The following is a 7,943-nucleotide window of genomic DNA, read 5'->3' as shown; positions in this document are numbered from 1 at the left end:
TCGCACAAGCGCTGATCCCTCACCACGTGATGAGCCCTTTGTGTAAGTAGTAGAGGTGGGAAACAGAGTCTTCCTGTGTCTACGGAGTTCTCCAGTAAAGCCAACTTGGAGGAAAGAAAGAAAATGCCTACTGTTCCATGACTGTGTCCTAAGGGTTTAAAGCTCACTGCGGGGCACACGTGAGATCTCATCCAGTAAATACTCTGGGGTCTTGACTCTGACATGTCATGAATTTGGCATTCTCATAATGTTATTTCTCTTAAAATATGTCTAAGCAATCATTTTTGTGTGATGGTTATATGTGCATAAGTGTCCTGAAGAAACTGTTGTGGATGGAAGTGTGGGCATCAGTGGTACCAGAATGGCTGGTGGTCCTGGGGGTTGCCCGAGCTGCACACCATTTGTTACCAGCAGTCTTTCAGGTCGCATCTTATTCCAGAGCTCACCGGGGCTCCCATCTCTCACTATGTGTCTTGAGAGAATATTTGTTCAGAGGGTAGGGGACAGGGTGCTTCCAAGTCTGGGTTCTGGGGTTCCCTGTCTAAAGGTGGCACTGGCACAAATCCTTTATTCATGGGGTAATTAAGCCACACAGTCTTGTGGTTAATTTGGCCTCCCTGTACTTCTTCATGTTAGGAGCTGGAGGGCTTGGGTAAGGCCCCCAAACCTGTTTTTGGTAAGCTTTCAGCCCTACCACACAACCTGGGTTGTCCCATTTCAGTCACATGACTTTGATTTTTGCAGGTAGATGTGACTCCTGGACAGTGCCTGGGACTTCCAGGTTTCCCCTACAGTAGGAACACTGAAGAAATTTCTACCTGTAAGTTGTGTTTGGGGGCCTCGAGGACAAGTAGGGACCCACAGAAAGATATCTGGATGGGTGGCGATCAGGCCCGAGTCTTGGAAGGACAGAGATTCCATTATTGTTTTAACAGTGAACTTAAGGGAGTAATTCTGGAAGGTCTGATGCAATTGAGGTTAAAAATATTATCTGGCTTTTATTGTTAGCAGTAGTGGTTTTTAAACCTTAGACCCATTCCCGCTTTTTATAAGAAATATTTTGCAACCTTTCTTTTTTGGTGCCCGGAATTGAACATCATGGAAAGTGTAACCTAAGTATAAATATGATAAACAAATAGACAGGTAGATGGAAAAATGGGGTACCTAAATTCTTATATTATGGGGTATTTTATATTTATGCTAATTAGTGACCTCTCAGGACAAAAGGCACATACAAAGGGAGTCACTTCTAATAAACTGTTTTTCCAAGCCTTACCTAAATGGGAAACAAGTGGCTTCAGAATGTTAGAGCACCTCCCAGGTCCCCGGGGAAATCTCCTTGTCAGAGTTACACTTGCTGATGGTGTCCTGTGCCAAGTGCAAGCAGATGCGGTTCGGAAGCTGCCCGGGGGCTGACTCCGGGGATTCCTTCTCCGTCTCAGCTCTGAGGGAGCCTTGCCTTTCCTGACCACAACCACAGAGGCGATTTTGAATCTCTGAAAACTGCCATACCAGTGTATATCACAACCCCCACAAGATATGTTGAATAAAGTAGAAAACTTTAAGTGCCTCCTTTAGGATAGAAATAGGATATAAAATAAATCATGATTTAAAAAATTCTAGTGCCCGAATAAGTGCTACATTACACTGGCTGCATTATTAGGTTAGACAACTTCATTACTGCTTTCCATACCACATCTTCTAGTTAGTTTTTATTTATCTTTTTTTCCCTAAAGAAAAAAATCATATGATGCATTCTTGTGTCAGAGGTGACAAGAAGAGAGCAAGTGTAAAACCGGAAATCGTGATGCTGGTCAGTCTAATATCAGCTCCGTCACTGCACAGATCATCTTAACTCATTTTACTGCAATTTTTGGAATTACCTTCTCACTTGGAAAAACCCCTGTGTCAGTTAGATTTGCTAGTAAAACAATTTTTTTTCTTACTTAGTGCATCAGTGATGTTTTCAAGATGATAAAAAATTTTGCCCATGGCATTTAAACAGTTGCTTCTTCTCGTAATTCATGGTTCACGGTCTTGTATTTGTCACAACTGGAGAAATGTGTTTTCTGTGTGCAAATTCTCATTGTTTTGGTGACGCAGGGACACTTGTCCTTACTGGATGGAGTATGATAGTAGTTGTTTGAATTCTCTCTCTAAATCTGGAGTCCTGTTTTATGATTCCTGTTACCTTAAAAAATATGAATATTGTTATTTACCTAAATAGATAACATCACACCAGTGATGTATATCAAATTGGTCCAACTAGGAATTCCAATATTAAATGAGACAGTAATTTCACAACTCACTATTCCAAAAATTTGGATTGATGGTTCAATTATACCAGGGACATTACCTGTTGTAATTGAATCAATCATTGCTTTCTTCAATAAAAGTTTCCATTCCATCTGCTCTTTTGTTTTATTGTCCTTCTGTGTTTTGTTTGCTTTCTTTCCCAAATATATATGATTTTGGATTTTGTCATTGAAAATCCTTGCTGGTTTTGCTACCTCATGCTGCAGAGAAAGCCTTGTGACTGTTTTATAGTCACTGATTTCATGGTTGTATGAGTGCTTAATGCCACCTTGCAGGGATGTGGAGACCTAATGAAGTGTGTGCATAAAAGGCTTAGTCTACATTGAGTGCAGGGTTAGTGTGAGCAGCTCATGTCATCAGTATCATAGTTAATCCATTACAATCATCCTCTGTTAATCAGTGTTATCATTCTAACGTCTCCAGGAGAGGAAATGTAGTATTCTAAATGCAAATCTTTGCCACTCTTTTAGTCAATTCAACACCTTTAAAGCATTGCTGTAATAGGACTGTGTGCCTGGTATCCCTACTTTTGCTTCTCCTGACCCAGGACGCGGTCTCCACGGCTGATGATCCATGAGACACTGGATTCTTGGTCCCATGGCTCTGTGTGTTCTGGGACATCTGGGGACTTCAGCACTGTTTTAGGGGCTTTGGGTCCCACCTCTTCATAGCATTGCTGAGATGAGATCTGTGGGTTCATCCTCATTCTTGAGTGTATGGTGCATTTTTTCTAGAACCAACACACGCCACCGTGACAGCACTGCTTTGACCACGTGCTGGGGCAGCGTGTGCTTGTCAGTACTTGGGTTTAAATTTTCTGTTCAAATTTCTAAAATGGGGTATATTGACAGATACACTCCATGTAAACAGAAGCTCTGTGGGGTTTTCAGCAACTTCTAAGAGCATAAATATTCCTGAATCAGCTAATCTTCCTCCCAACAAGTGAGGAGCAAGCCGGCAAGTCCTGGGTGCCTGTGGCGGCCAAGCTGTGCAGCCCAGGCTGCTCACCGAGGAACAAGGAGAAAATCTTAAAAACCTACTTCCATGCTGTTTTTCACAGAATCTCAGAACTGAATGTTTTAATATTTAAAGAGGGGTGATTAGTTTTTTTTATATATTATTTTATTTTTTTCCTTTTTCAGTATTATTAGGTATAATTATTACAGTTCAACTCCACATACACATTGCATGTAAATACATGTATAGAGTATACTGCATTTTTTTAGTTACATATATGTACTAATTATTGTTTCTAAGAACAGATTAGAGTTTCAGATTTTTAAACTTACATAGTTACCAGAGGAATAAAGCCAACTACAAAAGAATAATAAACAGAATATGGTAATCCAATCACAAAGGACAGTCATATGTGCTTAAGCATATTCAAGAAATCAAAATAACAATTAGTTCATTTGTGGTCTTATTATTATTGCTATTAATTTTAGATTCCTCATAAATGAAGTCTTATGGCATTTTTCTTTCTCTTTTCACCCCACTTCACTTAGAATGACAGTCTTCAGGTCCATCCATGTTGCTGCAAATTGCATCTGTTATGGCTGAGTAGTATTCCATTGTAGATATGTATCACCTTGTCTTTATCCAGTCATGTGCTGATGGACATTTGTGTTGTTTCCATGTTCTTTGTTCTATGTCCCTTCTGGCAACAATTACTGATTTTAAATATTTTCCACCTTAAAATCCTTCCTGAAGGAGATGTGGTAACAGGAATCAAAAACAGTTACAGCACAGGGTTGTGTGTGATGGGCCCTAGGGCTTGGTAGGAAGGTTGGCAGAAAAGATTTCAGATTCTGATCAAATGATTCCTCCTCTTGTAGCCCTGCTGACCGCCTCTCTCACGGCCTGCCCTACTAGTCTGACCAGTCCCTTCTGTGAATCCCACTGTATTGTGCACAAATTTTTTCCAATTGGTGTCATCCCGCAGGGACCTTAGGTGAGGCACCTAAGCTCCTGTGTTGGTTTCTTCCATCAGCCCTTAACTTCCTTGGGAGCCAGGACTGTCTCATTGCCCCAAGGATTCCTAATGCCTAGTGAGATGCCTGATACAGCTGGTACTTAACGAGCACATAAGTCAAATGGAAAAACCTGATCAAAGAAATGGCCCTCATTTTTCAGACATGCCTACTTGAGTACATAGGGTAAAATGACATGTTTTCTTGAATTTGCTGTCAAATACTTCAACAAAGGACAAGTAAAAGAACAAAGGTCTGAATAAAGGAAATATGGATATGTTTGTGAATTCCTTAATCTGGGTGATGGGCTTATTGTACTATATTTATTGATGTATACTTAAGTTATTTTATAATTTTCTTATCATTAGCTGAATAGCAAATATTAATACGTATTAATTGAAATCCTTTGAGCCGACCAAACTTACCCCACACAAAATGCTTAATGTCCTAGTAGTGTGTCTTACAGAAATCTTTTCCCATAAAGACAGGAAAAAGGGAAAGACAGATCTGTGCAGTATTTCCACATTGTCAAAAGACCAAAGACCGACACAAAGAAGAGATTCTAAAAAAGATAAAGAGGCTGAAATCAATGTCCTGAAAACCTAGCCAAGAATTCTAAATGTCCCAACTTAACTAACCTCAACACTGCCGCATCAAGAATGAGGCAAGTAGAACCTTGAGGATTTTTTTTAAATAAATAAATAATGATCCAGTTCCTACCACAGGCAATTATGGTAAGAGTGAGTACATGTTCTAACACCAACTAGTGTACAAATTGTAATTTATACTTGATTCAAACTGCTTCTTCTATAAAATCTGAATCTTTTTATTCTTAAGACAGATTTGTGGCATATGACCTAGTGATAAAATTTTCAACTCGCTTGTATTCAAAAAGTTCACCAATGTGATAGTTTATTACAACAACTATTGCTTTTTGGGAAACCCATGTGCCTTGTCACTCTCTTCCATAAGATTTCCTGTGGAAAATTCAATCCCACATTCAGGAAGGGGCTGAGCAAACAGTCTGATGGAAAACCTTCATACACTGCAACACAAGAAAATGAAAATGACAGTGAGCAGCCCGTGAAGCTGGCAGACACACACAGCTCACGGCTGTGTTCCCGCCATGACTTTCTGTAACCAGCAGGGAAAATGTGCATTTCAAGAAATAGACATAAACACTTTTCAGGACCTGAGCACATAATTTCCCTTTCAGGGTTTAGTGGGCTTCCATTTAATTCTATGAGAAGTGTTTAAAACAACAGAACAACAGCTGAGGTATGGTTTAAAGTAACATTTGTCTTAGTGAAAATAAAGCCAGCTGATTGTTATCATTTTTACTTTATTTGATCTCACTCTCCTACTTTACCTCCCCAACCTCCTCCACAAAATGATGGTGAACGTCCCCTCCTGGGTCAGAAGGCTAAGTAGAAAGTACCAATCACATGGAGGTGTGCTTTGTTGTTTTATTTTTCAAAAGAAACATGTTTCATTCATGTGATTTAAAATTAAGATCAAGAAACAAACTCTATTCAATGAATGGTAGCCAACACATGTCGTCATAGCTGCTCATCAGGTTTGGCCCCACGTTACACACATTTACATGGACATGTGACATGTGCTGTCATGGGACATGGTGAGTGGGGACAGGGTCTCTGCTCTCACAGGGCACACAGCCTGGTGGGGGAGGCAGTGTTCAATCATTGCCTTTTTATTAATGTACTTACAAATTATGGGAAATGCTATTTAAAAAGAACAAAGTGAGTCAATGAAAGTGAAAAGTTCAAGGACAGTATTTAGGTGAGGGAAGACAGGGAACCTCTTTGAAGAGCTGACACTCCACTGAGACCCAAAGGACAACTCCGGTGCTGCAGGTAAAGGGCAGGGACACATTGATAAAGGGCTGATAACCAGAATACACCAAAATCTCTTTAAACTCAACAAGAAGAATGAATAACCTGCTTAAAAAATGAGCAAAATGCCTCAACACACACCTCAACATGGAAACTAGATGCCAAAGAAATCTATGGAAACATGCTCCACAGCATCTGTCATCAAGGGGCTGCAGACTGAAACAGTGAGTTATCACTGCACACCAGTCAGAACTGCCAAAACTCAGAACACTGACAGCACCAAATGCTGGTGAGGATGTGGAGCGTCAGGAATTTTCTTGCATTGCTGGTGGGAATGAAAAATGGCCCAGATACTTTGGAAGACGGTCTGGCAATTTTTTACAAAACTAAACGTACTCCTACCATATGATCTGGCAACTGTGCTCCTTGGTGTTTACTGAACAAAATGGAAAATTACGTCCACACACAAATCTGCATACAGATGTTAATAGCAGCTTTATTCATAATCACCAGAACTCAGAAACAACTAAGCTGTTCTTCAGTAGGTGAATGGATAAATAAACTGTGGTCCAGGCAGAAAATGGACTATTTATGGTGTTAAAATAAAATGAGTTATCAAGGCATGGAAAGACATGGAGGAACCTTAAATGCATATTACTAAGTGAAAGAAGCGAATCTGGGAAGATTCTGCAACTGTCTGATTCCAACTGTATGGTGTTCTGGGAAAGGCAAAACCACAGAGACTAAAAGATCAGTTACTGTCAGAGGCTAGAGGGGAAGGAGTAATGAATGAGGTGCAGCAAGGAGCATTTTTAGGGTCACTAAGACAGACTACTCTGTATGATGCTGTGATGGTAGAAACGTGTCATTGTACATCTGTCCAAACCCACAGAGTGCACACCACCAAGTGTAAATCCTAGTGTCAAGTATGGGCTTTTGGTGATGATGACGTGTCAGTGTAGGTTCACCCATTGTCGCAAATGCACGCTCAGGTACAGGCGTCAATAGTGAGGAGGCTGTGGGGACAAACTGCAGTTCATACACCCAATCCAGCCCCAGCCACTGCTGTGAATAAAGCTCTGTGGGTGTGTGGACTGTCCGGCTGCTCTGGCGTCTGAACAGCAGAGCTGAGCAGCTGCACCAGAGATCAGGAGGTTTGCAGATCCTGAAATATTGACTCCCAAGCCCTTGACAGAAAAAAGTCTGCTGTGTCCTGCTCTACACGAATCACAATTCACCCTGTTGAGACAGGAGAGCAGGGCCCAAACAAGGCATGGTTAATCGGACTGAAGCAATGTTTTAGTCCCAAAACCTTTGTTGAAGTCCTGCAGAATCAGTGACAGACTGTAGCCAGGAAGCGTCTGCAGAAGGAGTCGGTAGCAGGCCTTCCCGCCAGGCTCCAGGATGCCGGGGGCCACGCGCTGCACGGGGGCCACCCACTTGAAGAAGACGGACTTGCAGTGGAAGCCGATCAACTCATAGAGCTCGGAGAGGACGCTGCACTGCTGAATTCTCTCCTAGGAACGCTGAAGCACAGGGAAAAAAGCAACAAGCATCTGAACGAAACATGTAAGTGAAAAAAGACACGTAAAAAAGGTTTTCCCATAAAACAGAGACCTGATGACACAGGAAGGAAGAGGAAGGCTGACTTCGTGCACTGATGGGACCGGATGCAGAAATGCAGGGAAGCAGCGCTATGCAGATGCTCCAGACCCCCTCCGACCCCACCTATCCACGTTCATCCTGTCCTTTTCCTAGAAAGGCCTGTATTCCCTGAAACAGAGGAATCTGCTCCCTACACATG

The 7,943-nt window shown here is 41.5% G+C and overlaps 1 long non-coding RNA gene across 9 annotated transcripts in view; it reads right to left on the bottom strand.

The window, feature by feature from the left end:
• Window positions 1-3,416: 3,416 nt before the first annotated feature.
• Window positions 3,417-7,943, bottom strand: part of LOC141578975 (uncharacterized) — a 114,748-nt gene continuing 110,221 nt past the window's right edge. For all 9 annotated transcript variants that reach the window (XR_012509883.1, XR_012509880.1, XR_012509879.1 and 6 more), the window contains one exon: window positions 3,417-7,665. This is a non-coding gene — a long non-coding RNA (uncharacterized LOC141578975). The remainder of the gene's footprint in view (window positions 7,666-7,943) is intronic.

Source organism: Camelus bactrianus, chromosome 1, assembly GCF_048773025.1.
Source record: "Camelus bactrianus isolate YW-2024 breed Bactrian camel chromosome 1, ASM4877302v1, whole genome shotgun sequence".
NCBI lineage: Eukaryota > Metazoa > Chordata > Mammalia > Artiodactyla > Camelidae > Camelus > Camelus bactrianus.
This window is presented reverse-complemented; position numbering and strand designations above follow the sequence as displayed.